Genomic DNA, 22,252 nt, shown 5'->3' with positions numbered 1-22,252 from the left:
TTCATCACGCTAATAGCGTAGGACACGCTAATAGCGTGTGACATTGAACTTTGACGTTTCTTGATCCTTGCTTGTATTTTCCTGCACAAAAAGGGTAGAATAAGGCTCAAAAGCATAAATGACATATTTACACAATAATTGGAGTTTTCCATAGAGAATCTTGCAAAACAAGTCACTAAAATTCCTAAACTCCTATATGAAATATATCACTTTTAAACACTTATCAAACTCTCCCCAACTTGGCTTTTTGTTTGTCCTCAAACAAATCAATTAAAAAGGAAACTAACAAGGCTTTGGACAAGGTTTTCAACATGTTGTCAAACAATTCAAAACAAAAATAAACAATGGTGATTCAAATATGATTGCGTGGACAAGCATGAAGTCCTCCGCTACTCTAGGTTCAAACTAAGAATGCGAAAAATGTCCTAAGCACAAACTATACATCATAAACTTCAAAACATAAACATATCTATCTATGAACCACACCTAACACACTTCTTTGAAAGTAAATGCAATATAATGATAACAATGAATGAGGTAATGAACACACATCCAACAATCATGCTAACATCCTATTTAAGTTAGGTGTCCATCCAAATATCGTCTCAAAAAGCATAAAAGCATGGATCAAAAGGTCTTGCAAGGGTTATAACTTGGCCGGGCTACAAAAGAAATGTCATATGTGGGGCAATTGATCAGAAAGCCTATCAAAGAGGAACATTTTTTTGTATCACAACTTGAAATCCATATACTTCCCTACCAAGAATTACAACCTTTGGTGATTAACAATCAAACTTATAACCTTGACAACTTATTCTATTTTTGATTTTTCTCTATCTTTTTCTTCTTTTTCTTTTCTTTTTTCAAATGTACAACTTTTTCTTTGATTCAATGTTGTCAGGTTATTTTACAACTTCACCAGAACTTAACATATAATGCCTCCTTTTTCTCCCCAACTTGAATACAACAAAACTCTAATTGAATGTTCCCCTATCTTAAGGCAAGGGACAAAGTACAAAAAGGTTAAGGGTTCAACAAAGTAACATTATCAAAGTCCTATAAGATTCAACCATGAACTGGATTTTTGAAAAATTTCAGGCAAATTCAACAAGCATTGTGCTTATGAATATTGACAGTTCATGTTTGAGGACTTGATTCATTTGGCTCAGATTGGGGTATCAGATACTCACTCTTCTCACAGGTAGGCTTTATGTGGTCAAGTAGGTTACTCTCGATTCAAAAAGTGCCTTGATCCTTTCCATGCTTTCAAACAGTTCAAAATAATTATCAGATTTAACATAACTAAAACAAGTTAGACAGTGATTATCGGTCTCCAGCATATATACAACAGATTGAAGCTACCTCACATTTATGCTAAGTACTAAGTGGTTCAAAGATATTTATGTTTATGAAAAGACTTAAATGATATATATTTTGTGCAAAGTACAAGTTTCAAATTCTTATTAAAAACCTAGAATAACAGGAAACCAATACCTTAGCCTTACGCTTTCTCACAAGTAATATCATTATCACTCACCTGCTTTTGCTCAAACATGGCTCCATGGAGCACTTTAAAATTTATTGTTCATGAGCAATTTTCTTTTGAGAGACACAAGCAAGATGCAAACAAAAATTTCATCCAAAGCATAAGTTATTAAACCAAAAAGCTAAGTTATTAAACCAAATATAAAGTAACAAAGTAACAAATCAAGCACTAAAACCACAGTGCTTGAAGAGTACAAAATACAACCAAATAAACAACTGTTCCAACCTGAAATAAAACAAAGAGTTAGAAAGCAAAAAGAAAAACATCACTAAAAACCCAAAATATCACTGATCATCCTCTCTAGCATCATCCATATCAAGATCCTGGTACACATCATCATCACCCACAACTCCAGCATCATCAGGTGTCGCCTCATCATCAACAGCATCAGCCACCCCCACATAAGGACTTGGCCTTCCCTCAGGCCAATGAACATAAGCCTGGTACTGCTCAGGAGTCATAACCGGGTAATCAGCATTTCCCGGATGCATGTGAGCATTGTAGAGGTCCTGGTGTATGCCCATGTTGCTCCTCCAAATTGCCTCATTCTGATCCATTAAGAAGCTATTCTGGTCCCTCACGTACTGGTTATGCATCTGCTGCTCCAGCATAAAGGTCTGCAAACCTGAAAAGTCAAAAGAACCAGCACCCTCAGATGGGCCACCTTCATCATCCGAGAAATGGTATTGGGCTGCCCTCTGCTCTGATTTCTCCCAGGTGCGAATAGAAGTGTCAGTAATGACCCCTTCAATATCTTCATCAAAGGGTCCAGTAATGGCCACTCCATTGGCCTTAAGCAATCCCATAATCAAACCCGGGTAGAACAATGCCACCTTCTTAGCACCTGTGGCAACTTTTAAAGCCACAGCCTTCATCTCATTGGCTATGATGCGAGCAATATGAACAGGCACTTCTTTCATAATGCACCAGATGAGCGGCAGAACGGCTTTTGGGGCATCGGATGTATGGGCTCTAGGAAGGGCATTGTGGACAAGGAATTGGAAAACTAAGCGGGCAGTAGCGGTCATCTCCTTGGTTAGTGCATGCCTAATCTCTCCCTTGTCATTCTTTACAAAGAGCCTACCCTTGTTCATGATATCACGCTCAATTTGCTGAAATTTCCAATTTCCTTGAGCGTTTCTCTTAGCATAGGTACACAAGGTGGGCATTGTGGGGTCAGGTGATGGCTCAAGGTTTAAGGCATTGTCAAGGAAATCATTGATTGCATCCCTATCAAATGGGATTTGCTTTCCTCGGACATAAGAAGTCCAAGAGAAAGTCTCAGCAAGGGTAGCGGGTGAGGCATCAGGGACAGCATTACAATAGAACTCCCTGATCAGGTCGGTGTTAATCTCAGTTGCGGGCACAAGGAGTTTGGTCCATTTGCGACCAGTAAAAATATGGAGCATATCAGCATGCTCACCACTAGGGTGAATGTCAAAGGTTTTCTCGTGCCAGGTTTTGTACTGTGCCATCTTCTTAAACCTGGCAGCGTGGGCAGGGGTAGGGAAACGGTTTGGGATTGCAGGTGCAGCAGAGGTAGAGGCACCTTTGCCTCTAGGACGTTTAGTCCCGGTAGTTTTTTCAACATTTTTCGGTGCCATCTGCAACAAAACCAGGAAACACCAACATATTGCATAGAAAATATTAGCACATGGTAGAATTGGTTATTTAAAAACATCAAAAATTTTGAAAATCTGGGCAAGTAGGAAGATCTACGCTATTAGCGCCTGCCACGCTAATAGCGAAATTTTTCTGGAAAAGTTGCGCTATTAGCGTATATTTCGCTATTAGCGTATTTCTCCGTTCCTGCAATTTTTCAAATTTTCAAAATCTTTGTTCCTGCAATTTCTCAGCACAACCCAGCATATTTCAACCCTAGGTTTCATCCTATGTCTCAAGAACACATTAGAATCATGAAAAGGAATCAAAATCACAACATTGGCATACAAATCATTCAAAACCCTTATTTTTCAAATTTACAAAATGGGTCAAAATCAAAAGATGAATGTTTGTTGCATGTGGGTTATGATTATTGTTCCTTTTCCAACTATTATCAATGAAGAACAATCTCTATTCACAAATCAAAACTCTAACCCTAACCTAACCATCTCTAATCATGTCAAAAACATAGATTTTTTAAATTCAAGAACAAAGATAGGAAGAGAAGATCAAACCTTGTTAATGAAGAGAGAAGCAACACAAATGCAAGAAGAATTGATGCAAAAATGGATGCTTGAAACCAATTGAAAAGTGGGTTTGTGAATTAGGGTTGTATGTGAGAGAGAAGTTGTTTTGTGTGTGAGAGTGAGAAAAGGGCAAATGAAACCGTAAAAGGAATAAGGGGAGTGGGTTGTGGGAAGTTAAGGGGAGTTACTCCCCTTGGGCCCACAAAATTTTTTCTCCCACGCCAAAATCACGCTAATAGCGTGGCTCTCTGGAGCTATCACGCTAATAGCGAAAAATACGCTAATAGCGTGAAGCTTCAGGATCAGTTTTTCAAAGTTTTTCATTTCTGCTTTTAAATGCTTATGTCCTACTACTATATGCAATAAACATAAAAAATACTTACAAAACTGGGTGTGCCTCCCAGCAAGAGCTTGTTTTACGTCCTTAGCTTGACGCATTTTGAAGAAATCATGGCTCGATTAGTGAAATCGTCGTCAAACACCGATCAATTTCACCACCGAAGTAGGGCTTAAGCCTTTGCCCATTAACAGTCCAGTTGGCTTTGGTGACTGGGTCCTCAAGTTCAACAGCTCCGTACGGTTTGACCTCTTTAACCATGAAAGGTCCGGACCACTTAGACTTCAATTTGCCCGGAAACAACCTTAGTCTTGAATTGAAAAGTAATACCATTTGTCCCGGCATGAATTGTCTCAGAATGATCTTCTTGTCATGATACTTCTTGGTCCTTTCTTTGTAGAGCTTTGAAGATTCATAAGCTTGATTTCGTAATTCTTCAAGCTCATGCATTTGAACTTTTCTTCTTTCACCGGCCTTCTCTTGATCAAAGTTTAAGAACTTCAATGCCCAAAATGCTTTATGTTCGAGCTCGACCGGTAAATGACAAGATTTGCCATAGACCATTTGGAAAGGAGTGAGACCTATAGGAGACTTGTATGCAGTCCTATATGCCCACAAAGCTTCATCAAGTTTAGCCGACCAATCCTTCCGAGATGTAGAGACCGTCTTCTCAAGTATGCGTTTGACCTCCCGGTTAGAAACTTCGGCTTGTCCATTCGTTTGCAGATGATACGGTGATGCTACTTTGTGCTTGACTCCATAATGATCTAGGGCCTTGGCAAGTTGTGTGTTGCAAAAGTGTGACCCCCCATCACTAATAAGAACTCTTGGTGTACCAAAGCGGGTGAAAATATTCTTCTTTAGGAACTTCACTACCGTCTTGCTATCGGCTTTAGGCGATGCTACGGCTTCCACCCACTTTGAAACATAATCAACAGCTACCAAGATGTACTCATTTGAATATGATGAAGGAAAAGGGCCAACAAAATCTATCCCCCAACAATCAAACACTTCCACTTCAAGGATGAGTTGTAGAGGCATCTCATTTCTTTTTGACATTGATCCGGTTCTTTGGCATTCATCACAATACTTGCAATGTAAATTGGCATCTTTGAATAAAGTTGACCAATAGAACCCGGATTGAAGTACCTTTGCGGCTGTTCTCTCCCCGTTGAAGTGACCTCCATAGGGCGAATTATGACATTGCCAAAGGATCTTCTTTGCCTCTTCATCATCCACACACCTACGCAAGAGATTGTCCGCTCCAATTTTGAACAAATAAGGCTCATCCCACACAAAGTGGTTAGCATCATGGAGGAACTTCTTGCGTTGTTGCCATTCAAAATCTTCCGGAATGAACCCGGTTGCTTTGTAGTTCACCAAGTCGGCAAACCACGGTCTCACATTGATTGCTAGCAACCGTTCATCTGGAAATTCTTCACGAACCTCCGGTTCATTCTTGGTTACCTCATTGTTTGTCAACCTTGAAAGGTGATCAGCTACAAGATTCTCCGTGCCTTTCTTATCTTTGATCTCTAAGTCAAACTCTTGAAGCAACAACATCCAACGGATGAGCCTTGGCTTTGAGTCGGACTTAGTAAGGAGATACTTGATAGCTGCATGGTCAGTATAAACAACAATTTTGGAACCTACAAAGTAAGAACGAAATTTCTCCATTGCATAAACTATTGCAAGTAACTCTTTTTCAGTTGTGGCATAATTGATTTGTGCCTCATTCAAAACCTTACTTGCATAGTGAATAGCATGAAAAATTTTATCCTTACGTTGACCCAAGACCGCACCAACAGCATAATCACTTGCATCACACATTAATTCAAAATTTAAATCCCAATTAGGAGCAATGATTATTGGTGCGGTGGTCAACTTTTCTTTTAAAGATTCAAATGCATCAAGACATTCATTATCAAAAACAAAAGACTTATCTTTGTTGAGCAAGTTGCTCATAGGCTTTGCGATCTTTGAGAAGTCTTTGATGAACCTCCGGTAGAACCCGGCATGACCAAGAAAACTCCGAACACCTTTGACATTCACCGGTGGTGGAAGCTTTCCTATGACATTGACCTTTGCTTGGTCTACCTCAATACCCTTAGCAGAAATCTTATGACCAAGGACAATACCCTCGGTAACCATGAAGTGACATTTCTCCCAATTGAGCACCAAGCTAGTTTCAATACACCGCTTCAGCACGGTATCCAAGCTATTCAAACACATATCAAATGACGAACCGAAAACCGAGAAATCATCCATGAACACCTCCATGCATTTACCAATAAGTTTGGAGAAGATTGCTTGAACACACCGTTGAAAAGTTGCGGGTGCATTACACAAGCCAAATGGCATTCTTCGATAAGCAAAAATACCAAAGGGGCAAGTGAAAGCCGTCTTCTCGTGATCATCTGGGTTCATGGCGATTTGATTGTAACCGGAGTAACCATCTAGGAAGCAATAAAAGGATTGACCGGAGAGTCTTTCAAGCATTTGATCCATGAAGGGCAAGGGGAAATGATCCTTCCTTGTTGCTTGATTGAGTCTTCTATAATCTATACACATTCTCCATCCGGTGACGGTCCTAGTTGGGATCAACTCATCTTTATCATTAGTGATCACCGTCATTCCTCCTTTCTTGGGAACTACTTGAACCGGGCTTACCCAAGCACTATCCGAGATAGGATAAATCATGCCGGCTTCAAGTAACTTCACTACTTCCTTTCGCACCACCTCTTTCATGTTTGGATTCAAGCGGCGTTGTGGTTGTGCTACCGGCTTGAAGTTTTCTTCCATCATAATCTTGTGCATACAATAAGATGGACTTATCCCTTTCAAGTCGGATAATTTCCACCCTATCGCTTCCTTGTTGGCCTTGAGAACCTCTACCAACTTTGTTTCTTCATCGATGGACAAGGAGCTACTAATGATCACCGGTTTTGTACCATCTTTCTCAAGAAAAACATATTTCAAATTAGATGGTAAAACATTTAATTCTACCTTGGTGTCATCAACTTTTGCTTCTTCCTTGGATTCTTCTTTCAAATCTTCAAGTATAGCTTGATTAGGAAGAACCTCCTTCAAGGAATCTAGCTCCTTCAAACACTCTTCAATGGCACTTGCTTCGTCTTCATCAATAGCATTGAGTGCGTCCACCAAAGCACTCTCAAGGGGTGTTCTATTGTGCAATTGCTTCCGAGTAGTCAAGATGACTTCTTCGGTTGCATCCATTTTGAAACACGCACCCTTGTCTTTCGAGTACTTCAAAGCTTCTCGGATGTTGAAGGTAACCTCTTCATCATTTACCTTGACCTTCATGATATTGTCATCAAGATCAATCATCATCCGAGCCGTTTGCATGAAATTCCTTCCCATTAAGATAGGCACATCCTCATCTTCTTCGACATCCATAACCACAAAGTCAGCCGGAAAAATAAATTTGTCCACTTTTACAAGAACATCTTCGGCCATACCTAGTGGTTTTGCAAAGGATTTGTCGGCCAATTGCAACATCATCCTAGTCCGCTTTATACAAAGGTCACCAACTCTTTTGGCAACGGACAAAGGCATGAGATTGATGCTTGATCCAAGATCAAGTAGTGCTTTACCTCCAGGTGTTGTGCCAATAGCTACCGGTAGAGTGACTCTTCCCGGATCTTGCTCTTTCTTAGGCAACGTTCTTTGAATAATAGCACTACAATTGGCATCGATTTGGATCGTCTCTTCATCGTTGATTCTTCTTTTCTTGGAAAGGATATCTTTCATGAACTTCGCATAGACCGGCATTTGCTCCAAGGCTTCTGAGAATGGTATATCAATTTGCAACTTCTTGAAGAGTTCAAGAAACCTTGCGTATTGCCGCTCTTTGTCTTTCTTCGATGGAGCATGTGGGTATGGTAAGCGTTGAGCCACCACTTGCTTCTCAACTACTTGTTTCTTCCCTTTATCTTTCCCCACATCTTTATTCTTCCTCTCCATCTCCTCTTGTACCTCTAGATCTCTTTTTTGATTTTTTTCTTTTTCAACTAATACTTCTTTATTCTTTATATACACTTCCTCCTCTATCTCTACACTATCCTCCTCGAACTTCTCTTTGTCCTCCTCATTGACAACTTCATCATCCTTCTCTTCAACAACAATATCATCACCTACCCCTTTACCTACTACTCTCCCACTCCTTGTAGCTATAGCTTTTGACTGCTATGCCTTGTGGTGCTCCTTAGGATTTGGTTGAGTGTTTGCGGTGAAAGTTCCCACTTGCGGAGGACCTTGAGCCATTTGTTGTGCTAACTGACCAACTTGCGTTTCAAGGCCTTTGATGGACGCGTCGGTGTTTTTCTGGTTAGCCATGGACATTTGCATGAATTGCTTCAAGACCTCCTCGGTACTTTGGGAATTGTTAGGTTGTTGGGGGTTATTTGGTGGTGGGAATTGGCATTGATTATTGAAGGGTTGTTGGAATTGGGGGAAAGGTTGTTGGTAGAAATTTGATTGAGGATATTGGTAGTTATTGTTGTAAGGTGCTCTCCACGGTCTCTGAAAGTTTTGATTGGCCGGATATCTTCCTTGAGAATTGGAAGTACCCGGATTTTGGGATTGTTGTGAGGTTCCGGCATGTTGTGGTTGGTTAGGCCTTTGTTGGTTTCCCACATAGTTGACCTCTTCCTCTTCAAAAGAACCGGGTTCGGGACAATAGCCGGTTGGATGATCCCCCGTACAAAGTCCACAAGTATTGACTTGAGCGGTTCCTCCTTCTTGCTTGAGAGATTCAAGAATTTGTTTTGGCATAGCTCTCATCTCCTTTTGCATAGCTTCTATTTGTTGAGTGAGAAGCTTATTTTGAGCTAAAACCGCATCATTTGCTTCTAGTTCAAGGATACCGGTTTTCCTTTGTTGAGGACTCCGGTTGTGAGAAGATTTTCTTGTGTTGATAGCCATTTGGTTAATGATTTTGACAGCATCAGCTGGATTTTTCATAGCAATAGACCCTCCAGCACTTGCATCTAGCATCGTCTTGGACATGTCTTGTAGCCCTTGACGAAAAAGATATAGTTGCATTTGGCTATCAAAACCATGCTTTGGACAATTCCTTAGCAATGATTTATAGCGCTCCCAAGCTTCACAAAGAGACTCACTTTGGCCTTGAGCAAAAGTTGTAATTGAAGTTTTAGCCTCAAGATGCCTATCCTCCGGAAAGAACCTTTCTTGAAATGCTTTCTCTAGCTCACCCCAATTTTCCATCAAAGAAGTTGGTTGATCAAGATACCACTCCTTAGCCTTCCCGATCAAAGAATGAGGGAACAATTGCACAAACACACCCTCTTCCTCATCTTCCTTTGCACCAAGTGTACCGGCAGTAACATAGAAGTTTGTTAAATGTCTATATGGATCCTCATGATCCATACCGGTAAACTGGTTATGAGTTATCAAGTTTATCAACCCCGACTTCAGCTCAATTGATTTGGCCTTACGATTGCCAAGATTAGCTAGCCTCCTCCGATCCACATAGGTAGAGCATCATTATCATTTTCTTGAGCCATGACTACTTCTGGTTCACTCTTCGGAGATGAATGTGGTGAAGAATGTGAAGAATCACCAAGTGAAATAGTATGCACCGAACCTGACGGAGAAGGAATAAAAAGTAAAGATTCCGGCTGAGCCAGCCTGGCTAATCTCTTAGCTTCCTTTGCTTGAGCTCTAAGTAACCTAGCAGTTTTCTCAATCTCAGGATCAAATTGTAGGTCTTCGCTAGCAACGGTACCTCGCATAAACAAAGTTCACCAAGACTATACCAGGTGGTTAGCATAAAAAATAATGAATGATATATGTGTATATGTATATGCATGAAAGAATTTTGTGCAAAATTGACTTAACATGACAAAATTGTTTCCATACTTATAATATAACAATACGCTACTCCCCGGCAACGGCGCCATTTTGATGTAAGATTTTTCCTACATGTCATATAACTATGTACACGTGAGTATATATAGGATCGTTTCCACAGGGAGTTACGTTTATTATAAGCATTTTCGCAATAGTTCACATTAAGGGTTTGGATATAATTTGTTTGTTTGTAACACTATATCCATAGATTACAAAAGTAAAAACGAGAGGGTATCGAACTATTTCGCTTGCGGTATAAGATAACGAGCAAGCATAACGGCAGCAATCTCTCAATCGATTAACAGATTCTAGCTTTATAACCAATATTATTACAATCATTTCTACAATATCCTTCGTGTCCAAAGCGACATCGTTATTTCCAAGTTAGCGTTTAAACATTCGTGTCCAAATTCCTTAAACGATAACAAAGTCGATCGGATAACTTAATCGACCGTGTCCAGCCTGATTAAGTATCCGAAAGCATTAAAAGCTTGATTAAAAGTAATTATCAAAGGTTTTCAAACTTGTCAAGAGTGATATAACATAAGATAGATTGTTATTCTAGTTCTAGATTCAAGAGTTTGTGTCCAAATCATCTTGAATCTCTTTGAAAGCATTAAAAGCAAGAATAACAACAATATTGAATCATTAAGCTAGAACCATATATATTAAAAGATCAAAAGATTACATAATAGCTTGATTGTTACCTCAATACTACAAAGAAGATGTTAGTTACATATAGACATGTAAACTAATGCAAGGAATGAAGGAAAGATGAAGATTCCATGCCAAGATCCTTGATGTCTCAATGAATCTAGGGTTGAATCTACTCCTTAATCACTTGCTTTGTGTTTCTCTCTATGAAATAGCTCTAACCTCTCTCTAGAAATGTATAAAATGTTTTAATGGAATAGTGAATAAATTTTAGAGAGAGGGAAGAATGCTATTTAAATGGGCCTGAAATTTTGTACCTACGCTAATAGTGCATATTACGCTAATAGCGTGGTATGTCGGCCTATAATCTGGCCAATGGGCTTGTGCCACGTTGGCCTTGCCCTGCTTCTACGCTTCAGCTACGCTAATAGCGTGGTCCTCTGGAGCTTGTACGCTTATAGCGTAACCCACGCTTATAGCGTGTTTCTTCATGACAGCCACGCTCCAGGTACGCCTATGGCGTAGCTCTCGGGAGCTTGTACGCTAATAGCTCAGAATACGCTATTAGCGTACTCTTCAAAAGTGCTCCAGATCCTACGCCCCAGGTACGCTATTGGCGTATCTCTCTGACCTTGGGCATTTCTTCATCACGCTAATAGCGTAGGACACGCTAATAGCGTGTGACATTGAACTTTGACGTTTCTTGATCCTTGCTTGTATTTTCCTGCACAAAAAGGGTAGAATAAGGCTCAAAAGCATAAATGACATATTTACACAATAATTGGAGTTTTACATAGAGAATCTTGCAAAACAAGTCACTAAAATGCCTAAACTCCTATATGAAATATATCACTTTTAAACACTTATCAGAAGGATCTTGAGTTTCAAGAAGGAGACCATGTGTTTTTGAGAGTCACTCCGGTGACGGGTGTTGGACGTGCATTGAAGTCAAAGAAGTTGACTCCGAGGTTTATTGGCCCGTATCAGATTTCAGAAAGGGTCGGAACGGTTGCTTATAGGGTGGGTTTGCCACCACATCTTTCGAACTTGCATGATGTGTTTCATGTATCGCAACTTCGGAAGTATGTGCCGGATCCATCCCATGTGATTCCAAGAGATGATGTGCAGGTAAGGGATAACCTTACAATCGAGACCCTACCGGTGAGAATAAAGGATAGAGAAGTGAAGAGGCTTAGAGGCAAGGAGATACCTCTTGTGAAGGTTGTTTGGGAAGGAGCAGCCGGTGAAAGTTTGACCTGGGAGTTGGAGAGTAAGATGCGGGAATCTTACCCAGAGTTGTTTGAACAAGGTACGTTTACGAGGACGTAAATATTCTAAGTGGGGGAGAGTTGTAACGCCCACTTTTTCATAATTAATATTTAAGTGATTTATGGCTTTTTATTAGAATATTATGTGAATTATTATATATATATATATATATATATATATATATATATATATATATATATATATTGGTAGAAGATATGTTAATAATATAAGTATTTTCTTAAGTAGGGGAGAAATATTGTTATTAGTAGAAATAACTAAATTATTAGGGGAAAGAGTAAGTTGTGGTGAGAAGAGCAATTAGGGAAAGAATAAAAGTCTGTAATTGGGAGAGAAAATTAGAACGCGTACAACAGAGGAAAGAAGAGAGAAAGAAGAGAAAACCAGAGAGAACCCTAAAGAACGAAGAACGCGGCTGTTGGATTTCAGAATCATAATCTAAGGTAAGGGTGAGACTAACTCTCATTATTAACAAGTTTTGATTCATAGAAGTGGTCAATTGTTGTAGGTTTAAGGGATTGGGATTAGGTCAAAAATCATTAAAAGTGGAAGAATTAAGTGGATTTTGATGTAGGTTGATGTAGACAGATGTTAATTAGTAATAGAAAACGTTTAGATGTTGATTAGTGATGAATTTAGAGGGCTGGGAAGTGAAATTCGTGTGCTGAGATGAGAGATGAGAGCTACGACAGAACCCTGTTCTGTCATCGCTCGCAGCTATGAGCGATCCTACTCGCACCTGCGAGAAACCCCTTAGCTCGCCACTGCGAGCAATGTTGTGCGCAACTGCGAGCCCCTCCGTTGAGCTCGCCATTGCGAGTTGTTTAGCTCGCAACTGCGAGTTAGTGCAGTACAGACCTGATGTGGTGCGAAATTGTGTCTTTTCGCCCGTTCCTTTGATGAGTTAGTTTCTGATGTTTATATTGTAGATGATGTTGCTAATTACGATGTTCCAGTGATGCTGTTTTGATGTAATGAACTGATGTGGATCATTTGTTAATTAATTTAACATTAAAAATGAAGATTGTTGCATTTAGAGTCGAGTTGTTGCATAGTCGGCGATGGGGGCTTAATGCCTGACAGGTTTTTATGACCTTAGCGATGGGGGCTTAATGCCCGACGGTCCAAATATGACCTTAGCGATGGGGGCTTAATGCCCTGGTGGTACCACATGCATGTTGTTGTTGTCTAAGTTGTTGTTGATGTTGTTGTTGCATTGTAGAGTCATCATAACTAAAAATAAATGATGAATGCTGTGATGATGTTGCTGTTTTGATGCTGTTGTGCTGCCCCATTAATTATAATGATGTAAATGGAGTGAATTAAGATGAATATGTTACCCTTGAATAACTATGAAGTTGTGGATTACTTAACCTCGTTAAATGATGATTAAATGATGATATTAATGTTAGATATATGCTGTTGGTTATCTTTTATGAATTATTATTTGTTTTTAATGAATGTGAAATCTCACCCCTTCTGCGTATATGTTGCCTCGACCGTGGGTAATGTGCAGGTAATAAAGACTAGCTGTGTTCGTGAGTAGACTCCTCACTTCGTGTCGTCTAGGATGCTCTGATACGTAACGGGATGGGGGTGTCTGATGATTGTTTTCCTTGTTACGTATTTTATTTAATAAATGTTGAACATTTTATGAAGACTATTTGAGATGTTAAGTTGTGGCCTTTTATGCCAAGATTTTATGTGACGTTGCGAACCAAATTTCCGCTGCATTTGATTATTGAATTTTATAAAGACAGGTTGCTTAAATAAAAAGTATTTTCCCCTTTATTATATTTGTTGTTAAATGATGTATTGATGTATGTGATGCTCCGTTATGTTGATGAACTCTGGTAATTTTAATGAAATTTTTAAGTTGGGAAAACGGGGTGTTACACGTGAAGCCATATTTGAAAAAAAAAATGAAAAGTGAGCAACTGCAAATAACCATTAATGGATCGAACGTCAACACGATATCAAAATTCAAGTGCCAAAAGTTCCCTGAACAAATCAGCAAGCATAAAAGCTCTTTCGAGCTTGAAGAACTAGAGTGTAGGCTAAGAAGACACCTTGAATCCTCAGGCCACCATAACATATTATAAAATTATATTTTTTATGGTTGTAGATTATTAATTATTATATCTTTTAGAAATGTGACTATAAAAAAAAACACCGAAAAAAGGATAAATGAGTCACCAAATAACATAGTTTGTTCAATTCATACACACGAGACTCTTAACGACATCTTTATCAAAAATGAAATCTTTATTATTTAATAACAACTATTTCGATTCTCTCAAAAAAAACAACTATTTCAATGATTTTATCATTGGCAAATTTGTCACGACCCAACTTCTAGCCGTGACCGGCGCACAGACCACTGATACATGAAGTCTGGCCAGCCTGAAGATCCGAACTTGACAAATAGCTTTTGAATAAATAGTACACTATGAAACCAAAACTTACTAGAATTTTGATAGAGTATATTTGTATCTTCAACATTTTCAAAATAAGAACCTTGTTACAAACATATGACATCAAGCAGAATTTGAAAGACTACATATCTAAGGTTTGTACATTCCAAAATAAAAGTATTCCTAGACTCGAATAGCTGCAGATACATCAATGACTCAAGATATACATATACAAAAGAGTGGTTCATCAAGGAGCAGAAGCATACCCAAAGAGTGACATTGCAGGATCTTTAACCTTCAAGAAACTTACACTCAGTTGACTGTAAATCTGAAAAAAAATATAAGATGATGGGGTAAGTCACAAAGACTTAGTGAGAAGACAACAACCACTACCAACTAGAAAGGAAACACACAAGGGCACGATTATTTACATTTCTCAAAATTTAATGTCAATTTACAAATCTAGTAGCCGTATAAAATTCTATTAATCCGCAACCGTTTATGCGCATGAAATCCACGCATTGTAAATATTCCCAATCAAATAGGTATACTTCAACGAAAAGTCCAATATCGTAAAGACATGAAAATAAAATTACAAGCCTTTAAAAATAAATTGCCGAAAATCAAAATAAAAGCCTTTAAAAATAAATACAGAAAACTCCATTTAGTGAAAATAAACAAAATGGGTGAATCGAGAACTAGCTCCATCTCGTTGATAGCCCTCTCCTCCTAATGGTGGCCTTTCCATAGGGGCGGCTCCATCTAACGGATAGCTCTTTTCTCTCGACTCAAAACAAAATGTTTTTAAAGTATAGTCAACTCAATTTAGTAAAAATAATCAAAGTGGGTGAATCGAGAACTAGCTCCATCTCGTTGATAGCCCTCTCCTCCTAATGGTGGCCTTTCCATAGGGGCGGCTCCATCTAACGGATAGCTCTTTTCTCTCGACTCAAAACAAAATGTTTTTAAAGTATAGTCAACTCAATTTAGTAAAAATAATCAAAGTGGGTGAATCGAGAACTAGCTCCATCTCGTTGATAGCCCTCTCCTCCTAATGGTGGCCTTTCCATAGGGGCGGCTCCATCTAACGGATAGCTCTTTTCTCTCGACTCAAAACAAAGTGTAAAACATTTTCAATTAGGGAGCTTACCTCTCATTGATAGCCCTCTCCTCCTAATGGCGGCCTTTCCATAGGGGCGGCTCCATCTAATGGGGTAATTCTACCTAATTGAAATCACATACTAGGTGCACCTAGGTCGTCGTCATTATAACCGTAATTTTCAAAACATCATTCTTAAAACACAATGCTGAAACCATATTTCACAACATAACGAAACTTGTTTCAAAATACGTATCATCAAAACTCAATCGAAAATCTACTACTTAGAATCATAAGTAAATCCAAATTCAAATCCAAATCAAAATCCAAATCGCGTACAAATTAACATCAAACCTTTGAAAAACACATGTTTCAAAACCACCTAAAATACATAAAATCAATTCTTCCGTTTCAATTTCTTTACTTTATAAATCATAGGTAAAATCCAAATCCAAATGGAGCGCATATTAACATCGAAAATTCTCAAAACCGTACTTCCCACATCTCAAAACTCATGTCATTGTATATGCAACCAAATCTCAATTTCAAATCATTTGCTCAATAAGTCAAAGATAAATCTAAATAGAGACCATTATAATATCAATGACTTTTAACATAATATCAATGCGAGGAAAAATGTTCAAAGGGTGTGTTCCCCATTTTTATAAACACTTTAACATATAAAATCATAAAAATATCAATAATGATGATAATGAAAATAAGTGATAATGATCGTCATCAACTCACAGTTATGGCGAATCAACCAAATTTGCTCTGTCAAAACTCCCGAAGCAGCAATCAAAGCAACAACTATCAGCTCTAGTGCTTATTGAGGAATCAAAACAAGTTTGTTGGTATCCAGAGATGAAGAAAGAACACTGATTCTTCCTTCAAGTTTACAGCTCCCAAATCAACTTCTATGTGTGATAAGCAAGGACTCAATTTAGAACCCAAGAACAGAAACGAAAATTTGGGCTTGGCTTGAGTATTTACCCAAACAGAATCTCAATGAGCAACATTCAAGAGATGGGTACTCTTCTCCCTTCTTAAAGCACTAACCTTAACTCTAAAATTATACCACAACACTTGAAGAATTTGGAGATAACATTGCTTTGATATACTATTTTTCTAATGAGGGTTTGATTCCTAAAAAGAATTTTTTGATTCAAAGAAAAGAGGAATGAAATAGAAGAAGGGTGTAGAAGAGTGTAGAAACTGAGAGGAAGAGAAGTGCTAGAGTGAAATGGATAGGAAGAATAAAAATGAGAAAGGAAAAACAAGCCACGTGTGTTTTTTTTTTTTTAAGTTTTATTATTTTATTTATATTTATTTTTATTTTTTTTGAAACGGTGCGTTTCATTCTTCCCCCCTTAAGAAAATTCGTCCTCGAATTTTTAACCACTACAATACTTGGTTTTGAATAAGTGTGGATACTTTGGATATATGACAACTTCAGGTTCCTAAGTTGTATCTTCACCAGTTGACCCTGTACGCTTCCTTATCTACTATAACTACCAGGTGTTCAAGGTATGAAGAATTACTGTCTAACCGCAAATCTTCCTATCTTATCCCATTAGAAAGGTCATAAAGTTACTTTGGAAGCATATATATACTAATAATAATAAGGGTCGAAATAATAATCCAGGTATAGTAAATTGGAGCATTACTTGGCCACTACCCAGATTTGACAGATTAATCAAAAAGAGATTGTATCTAAGCAAGTATAACCATGAATGTGGCCTCTTAACTCTATTGCACCTACTGGAACTAAATTCAAAAGATAGACACAATGAAAGTTGTAAACTCTTAACACACAATTCAATATAAGAAAAGACTTTAATTCAACCATAGCTTATTAAACGGCTGAAAAAAAATCATTGTAAATCAGCACTAAATATTGGTAAACATGAAGATAAATGTGTATTCAACTGTAACCAAATCTCGTACTATAATAAAATTGATACTTTTCTTTAGGTTGTGCTCACAAAACTTCTAGTATAGGGTCTACTTTTTTTTTTTCCTTCTTATTAGTAGTATAAGGTCCACTGCCTCTAGTATGAAATATTAGACATAACAAAAACAATCAATAATAGTGATTTAATCAGTAGTCCTCAGGTCAGGATACTAAAAAAAAAAATGATATTTAAGATTAACCAAGTCAAGGAGACTCTTCAGATATATATAACTACCAATTTTCCTTGGTGCAAGAGGTTTGTTACATGGATTAAGCGATACAATCATGTCCTACACTGTCATAGTAGATACTACAACAACAAAATTTCATCCAATAAAAGGAGCCATCACTGACATAAACAAAAAGGTAACACGAAAGGTTCATAACTTGATTAACAACATGATGATTAACACTAGAGGTTCTTACACTATCTTACATGGTGATTATTTAACTGTCTAAATGCAACAAACCTCCGAGTAAAAGTATGAAGGATGAAATAAAAAAATCATATCAATAACAGTATGCTACTATGTTTAAAGAAAAATTACCTAATACAAGCCACAACTTGAAAAAGAAAAAAAAAAATTGTAAATTATCATTCTTATACGTTAAAATCATAATAAAATAACAGATTTTAAGCACAAAAACAATCTGAATCAAAACCAGCAATGGCATATATAATCTCAGGAATGGAGGGCATAATACTGATCCAGATTATCATGTAGGTTTTTCTTCTAATCTACCTCATAAAAAAAAACAGAAAAACTATCTTACTTCCACACACACTACTCATATCCATATACACAGGATCATTTATTAAAATAAACAGGAGAAATTTAACTTAGTTCAAAACTTGTTATAACACTCACTCATAGATCAGAACCTTAAGAATGTGGGGTGCCACATACATTTGATCAGACGATGCAGCAGTGAACATAAACCAAACTTTTAACTAAATTGATACTCATACAAGATTGATTCTAAAACCTATGTAGTACTGACACTCGAGATTAAAAGTATGTCTAATGTTTGACACTTGACGGTGTCAAACACCTACACATTTGGTTAAATTCAATCACTTTCATTTCCTCAAATAATTATAACATAGTCAATGTGTATCTAATGTATATGCATATGCTTCATAGTCTAACACCCATCAACATCAATACATATTATAACAATAGCAAATTATTATCAAATTTAGATAAACAAATATACATACACTAATAAATCATACAACATTTGAAAAAGTGTCAGTATGAATTAGAGGAAGAAGATTTTCTAGTTCTCAAAACATATTAGTCATTCTAACTCCACTCAGTAACATTACTAGTGCTAACAAACCTATAATTCCCAAACAATCTCATAACCTCTCTCTTCTCATTGGCTGCACACCCCCCCAACAAGGACAAAACACCATTCCTAACTACTCTCTCAATCTCAGATGTAAATCTCGTCAAAAACGACGGCTCATCAAATCTTGCTGTGAAACCAAAATCGAAAACATCGTCAAAGAAAGAAAATTTATGAGGGATCAGCCCGACTAACAAGAGGCAGAGAGTCTAACAGCTCGACGCTGGTAACGTCCTCGACGCCGAGACACAGTAATGTCATGACTTCATGACCAGCATCGACGAAACGCATATGATTTAAAAGAAAAGCATTTTCACTTCAGATACATACTCTCAAGATTGCAAAGACGCTTAAGGTGCATTAATATCAAATGGTAAAACTTCAATTCAGTAATCAAACTCAGTCCCATATTTTATTATTATTATTATTATTATTATTATTATTATTATTATTATTATTATTATTATTATTATTATTATTATTATTATCATTATCATCATCATCATCATCATCATCATCATCATCATCATCATCATCTTCTTCTTAAAGGTGCAAATGAATAAGAAAGTGAAGGACGAAGGAAGTTACACACTAACTGACCAAAGAAAACCGAGGAACTCAATAGATTTCTCCATCAATACCATCAAGGTATCACATGGTTTAGAGACAAACCGACAAGAAAGGTGAGACAAATCGAAAGCACAATGGGATCATAGCTTTAGACAACAAGTGAGACTATCATAGAGTGATAATAGCTTCTTGTAAGTAAATGGTGCCCGGGTTCACAATTTACTAGCAAGAACCTACTACTACTCTATGTCTGCAGCTATTAGGACCTACAACCGAGCTCTGATACCAACTTTGTCACGACCCAACTTCTAGCCGTGACCGGCGCACAGACCACTGATACATGAAGTCTGGCCAGCCTGAAGATCCGAACTTGACAAATAGCTTTTGAATAAATAGTACACTATGAAACCAAAACTTACTAGAATTTTGATAGAGTATATTTGTATCTTCAACATTTTCAAAATAAGAACCTTGTTACAAACATATGACATCAAGCAGAATTTGAAAGACTACATATCTAAGGTTTGTACATTCCAAAATAAAAGTATTCCTAGACTCGAATAGCTGCAGATACATCAATGACTCAAGATATACATATACAAAAGAGTGGTTCATCAAGGAGCAGAAGCATACCCAAAGAGTGACATTGCAGGATCTTTAACCTTCAAGAAACTTACACTCAGTTGACTGTAAATCTGAAAAAAAATATAAGATGATGGGGTAAGTCACAAAGACTTAGTGAGAAGACAACAACCACTACCAACTAGAAAGGAAACACACAAGGGCACGATTATTTACATTTCTCAAAATTTAATGTCAATTTACAAATCTAGTAGCCGTATAAAATTCTATTAATCCGCAACCGTTTATGCGCATGAAATCCACGCATTGTAAATATTCCCAATCAAATAGGTATACTTCAACGAAAAGTCCAATATCGTAAAGACATGAAAATAAAATTACAAGCCTTTAAAAATAAATTGCCGAAAATCAAAATAAAAGCCTTTAAAAATAAATACAGAAAACTCCATTTAGTGAAAATAAACAAAATGGGTGAATCGAGAACTAGCTCCATCTCGTTGATAGCCCTCTCCTCCTAATGGTGGCCTTTCCATAGGGGCGGCTCCATCTAACGGATAGCTCTTTTCTCTCGACTCAAAACAAAATGTTTTTAAAGTATAGTCAACTCAATTTAGTAAAAATAATCAAAGTGGGTGAATCGAGAACTAGCTCCATCTCGTTGATAGCCCTCTCCTCCTAATGGTGGCCTTTCCATAGGGGCGGCTCCATCTAACGGATAGCTCTTTTCTCTCGACTCAAAACAAAATGTTTTTAAAGTATAGTCAACTCAATTTAGTAAAAATAATCAAAGTGGGTGAATCGAGAACTAGCTCCATCTCGTTGATAGCCCTCTCCTCCTAATGGTGGCCTTTCCATAGGGGCGGCTCCATCTAACGGATAGCTCTTTTCTCTCGACTCAAAACAAAGTGTAAAACATTTTCAATTAGGGAGCTTACCTCTCATTGATAGCCCTCTCCTCCTAATGGCGGCCTTTCCATAGGGGCGGCTCCATCTAATGGGGTAATTCTACCTAATTGAAATCACATACTAGGTGCACCTAGGTCGTCGTCATTATAACCGTAATTTTCAAAACATCATTCTTAAAACACAATGCTGAAACCATATTTCACAACATAACGAAACTTGTTTCAAAATACGTATCATCAAAACTCAATCGAAAATCTACTACTTAGAATCATAAGTAAATCCAAATTCAAATCCAAATCAAAATCCAAATCGCGTACAAATTAACATCAAACCTTTGAAAAACACATGTTTCAAAACCACCTAAAATACATAAAATCAATTCTTCCGTTTCAATTTCTTTACTTTATAAATCATAGGTAAAATCCAAATCCAAATGGAGCGCATATTAACATCGAAAATTCTCAAAACCGTACTTCCCACATCTCAAAACTCATGTCATTGTATATGCAACCAAATCTCAATTTCAAATCATTTGCTCAATAAGTCAAAGATAAATCTAAATAGAGACCATTATAATATCAATGACTTTTAACATAATATCAATGCGAGGAAAAATGTTCAAAGGGTGTGTTCCCCATTTTTATAAACACTTTAACATATAAAATCATAAAAATATCAATAATGATGATAATGAAAATAAGTGATAATGATCGTCATCAACTCACAGTTATGGCGAATCAACCAAATTTGCTCTGTCAAAACTCCCGAAGCAGCAATCAAAGCAACAACTATCAGCTCTAGTGCTTATTGAGGAATCAAAACAAGTTTGTTGGTATCCAGAGATGAAGAAAGAACACTGATTCTTCCTTCAAGTTTACAGCTCCCAAATCAACTTCTATGTGTGATAAGCAAGGACTCAATTTAGAACCCAAGAACAGAAACGAAAATTTGGGCTTGGCTTGAGTATTTACCCAAACAGAATCTCAATGAGCAACATTCAAGAGATGGGTACTCTTCTCCCTTCTTAAAGCACTAACCTTAACTCTAAAATTATACCACAACACTTGAAGAATTTGGAGATAACATTGCTTTGATATACTATTTTTCTAATGAGGGTTTGATTCCTAAAAAGAATTTTTTGATTCAAAGAAAAGAGGAATGAAATAGAAGAAGGGTGTAGAAGAGTGTAGAAACTGAGAGGAAGAGAAGTGCTAGAGTGAAATGGATAGGAAGAATAAAAATGAGAAAGGAAAAACAAGCCACGTGTGTTTTTTTTTTTTAAGTTTTATTATTTTATTTATATTTATTTTTATTTTTTTTGAAACGGTGCGTTTCAAAATTACTCTTAAAAAAAATCATGGGCAAATTACACTAACCTCCGTTAAGGTTTTCTTAAATAACACAAATACCCGCTCCATTTTTTAACTAAATGTTATTCTCTCTTATTTTCATATCAAATTGACAAGCAC

The 22,252-nt window shown here is 37.3% G+C and overlaps 2 long non-coding RNA genes across 2 annotated transcripts; one reads left to right on the top strand and one right to left on the bottom strand.

Annotated features, from left to right (window-relative positions):
• The first annotated feature begins 12,144 nt into the window (after positions 1-12,144).
• LOC146931192 (uncharacterized) lies at positions 12,145-13,681 on the top strand. The gene is made up of 2 exons (XR_015008364.1): positions 12,145-12,348; positions 13,422-13,681. It is a non-coding gene; the product is annotated as an uncharacterized LOC146931192 (long non-coding RNA).
• Positions 13,682-14,348: 667 nt separating this feature from the next.
• Positions 14,349-22,097, bottom strand: LOC146931191 (uncharacterized). The gene is made up of 3 exons (XR_015006618.1): positions 21,509-22,097; positions 16,166-19,990; positions 14,349-14,647 (listed from the first exon to the last, which is right to left on the bottom strand). It is a non-coding gene; the product is annotated as an uncharacterized LOC146931191 (long non-coding RNA).
• Between the last annotated feature and the right edge of the window lie 155 nt (positions 22,098-22,252).

This window comes from Medicago sativa, chromosome 4 (assembly GCF_051527215.1).
Source record: "Medicago sativa cultivar Bolivia chromosome 4, Bolivia_mono, whole genome shotgun sequence".
Taxonomy (NCBI): Eukaryota; Viridiplantae; Streptophyta; class Magnoliopsida; order Fabales; family Fabaceae; genus Medicago; species Medicago sativa.
The sequence above is the reverse complement of the archived record's forward strand: the minus strand, read 5'-3'. Positions and strand labels throughout refer to the sequence as shown.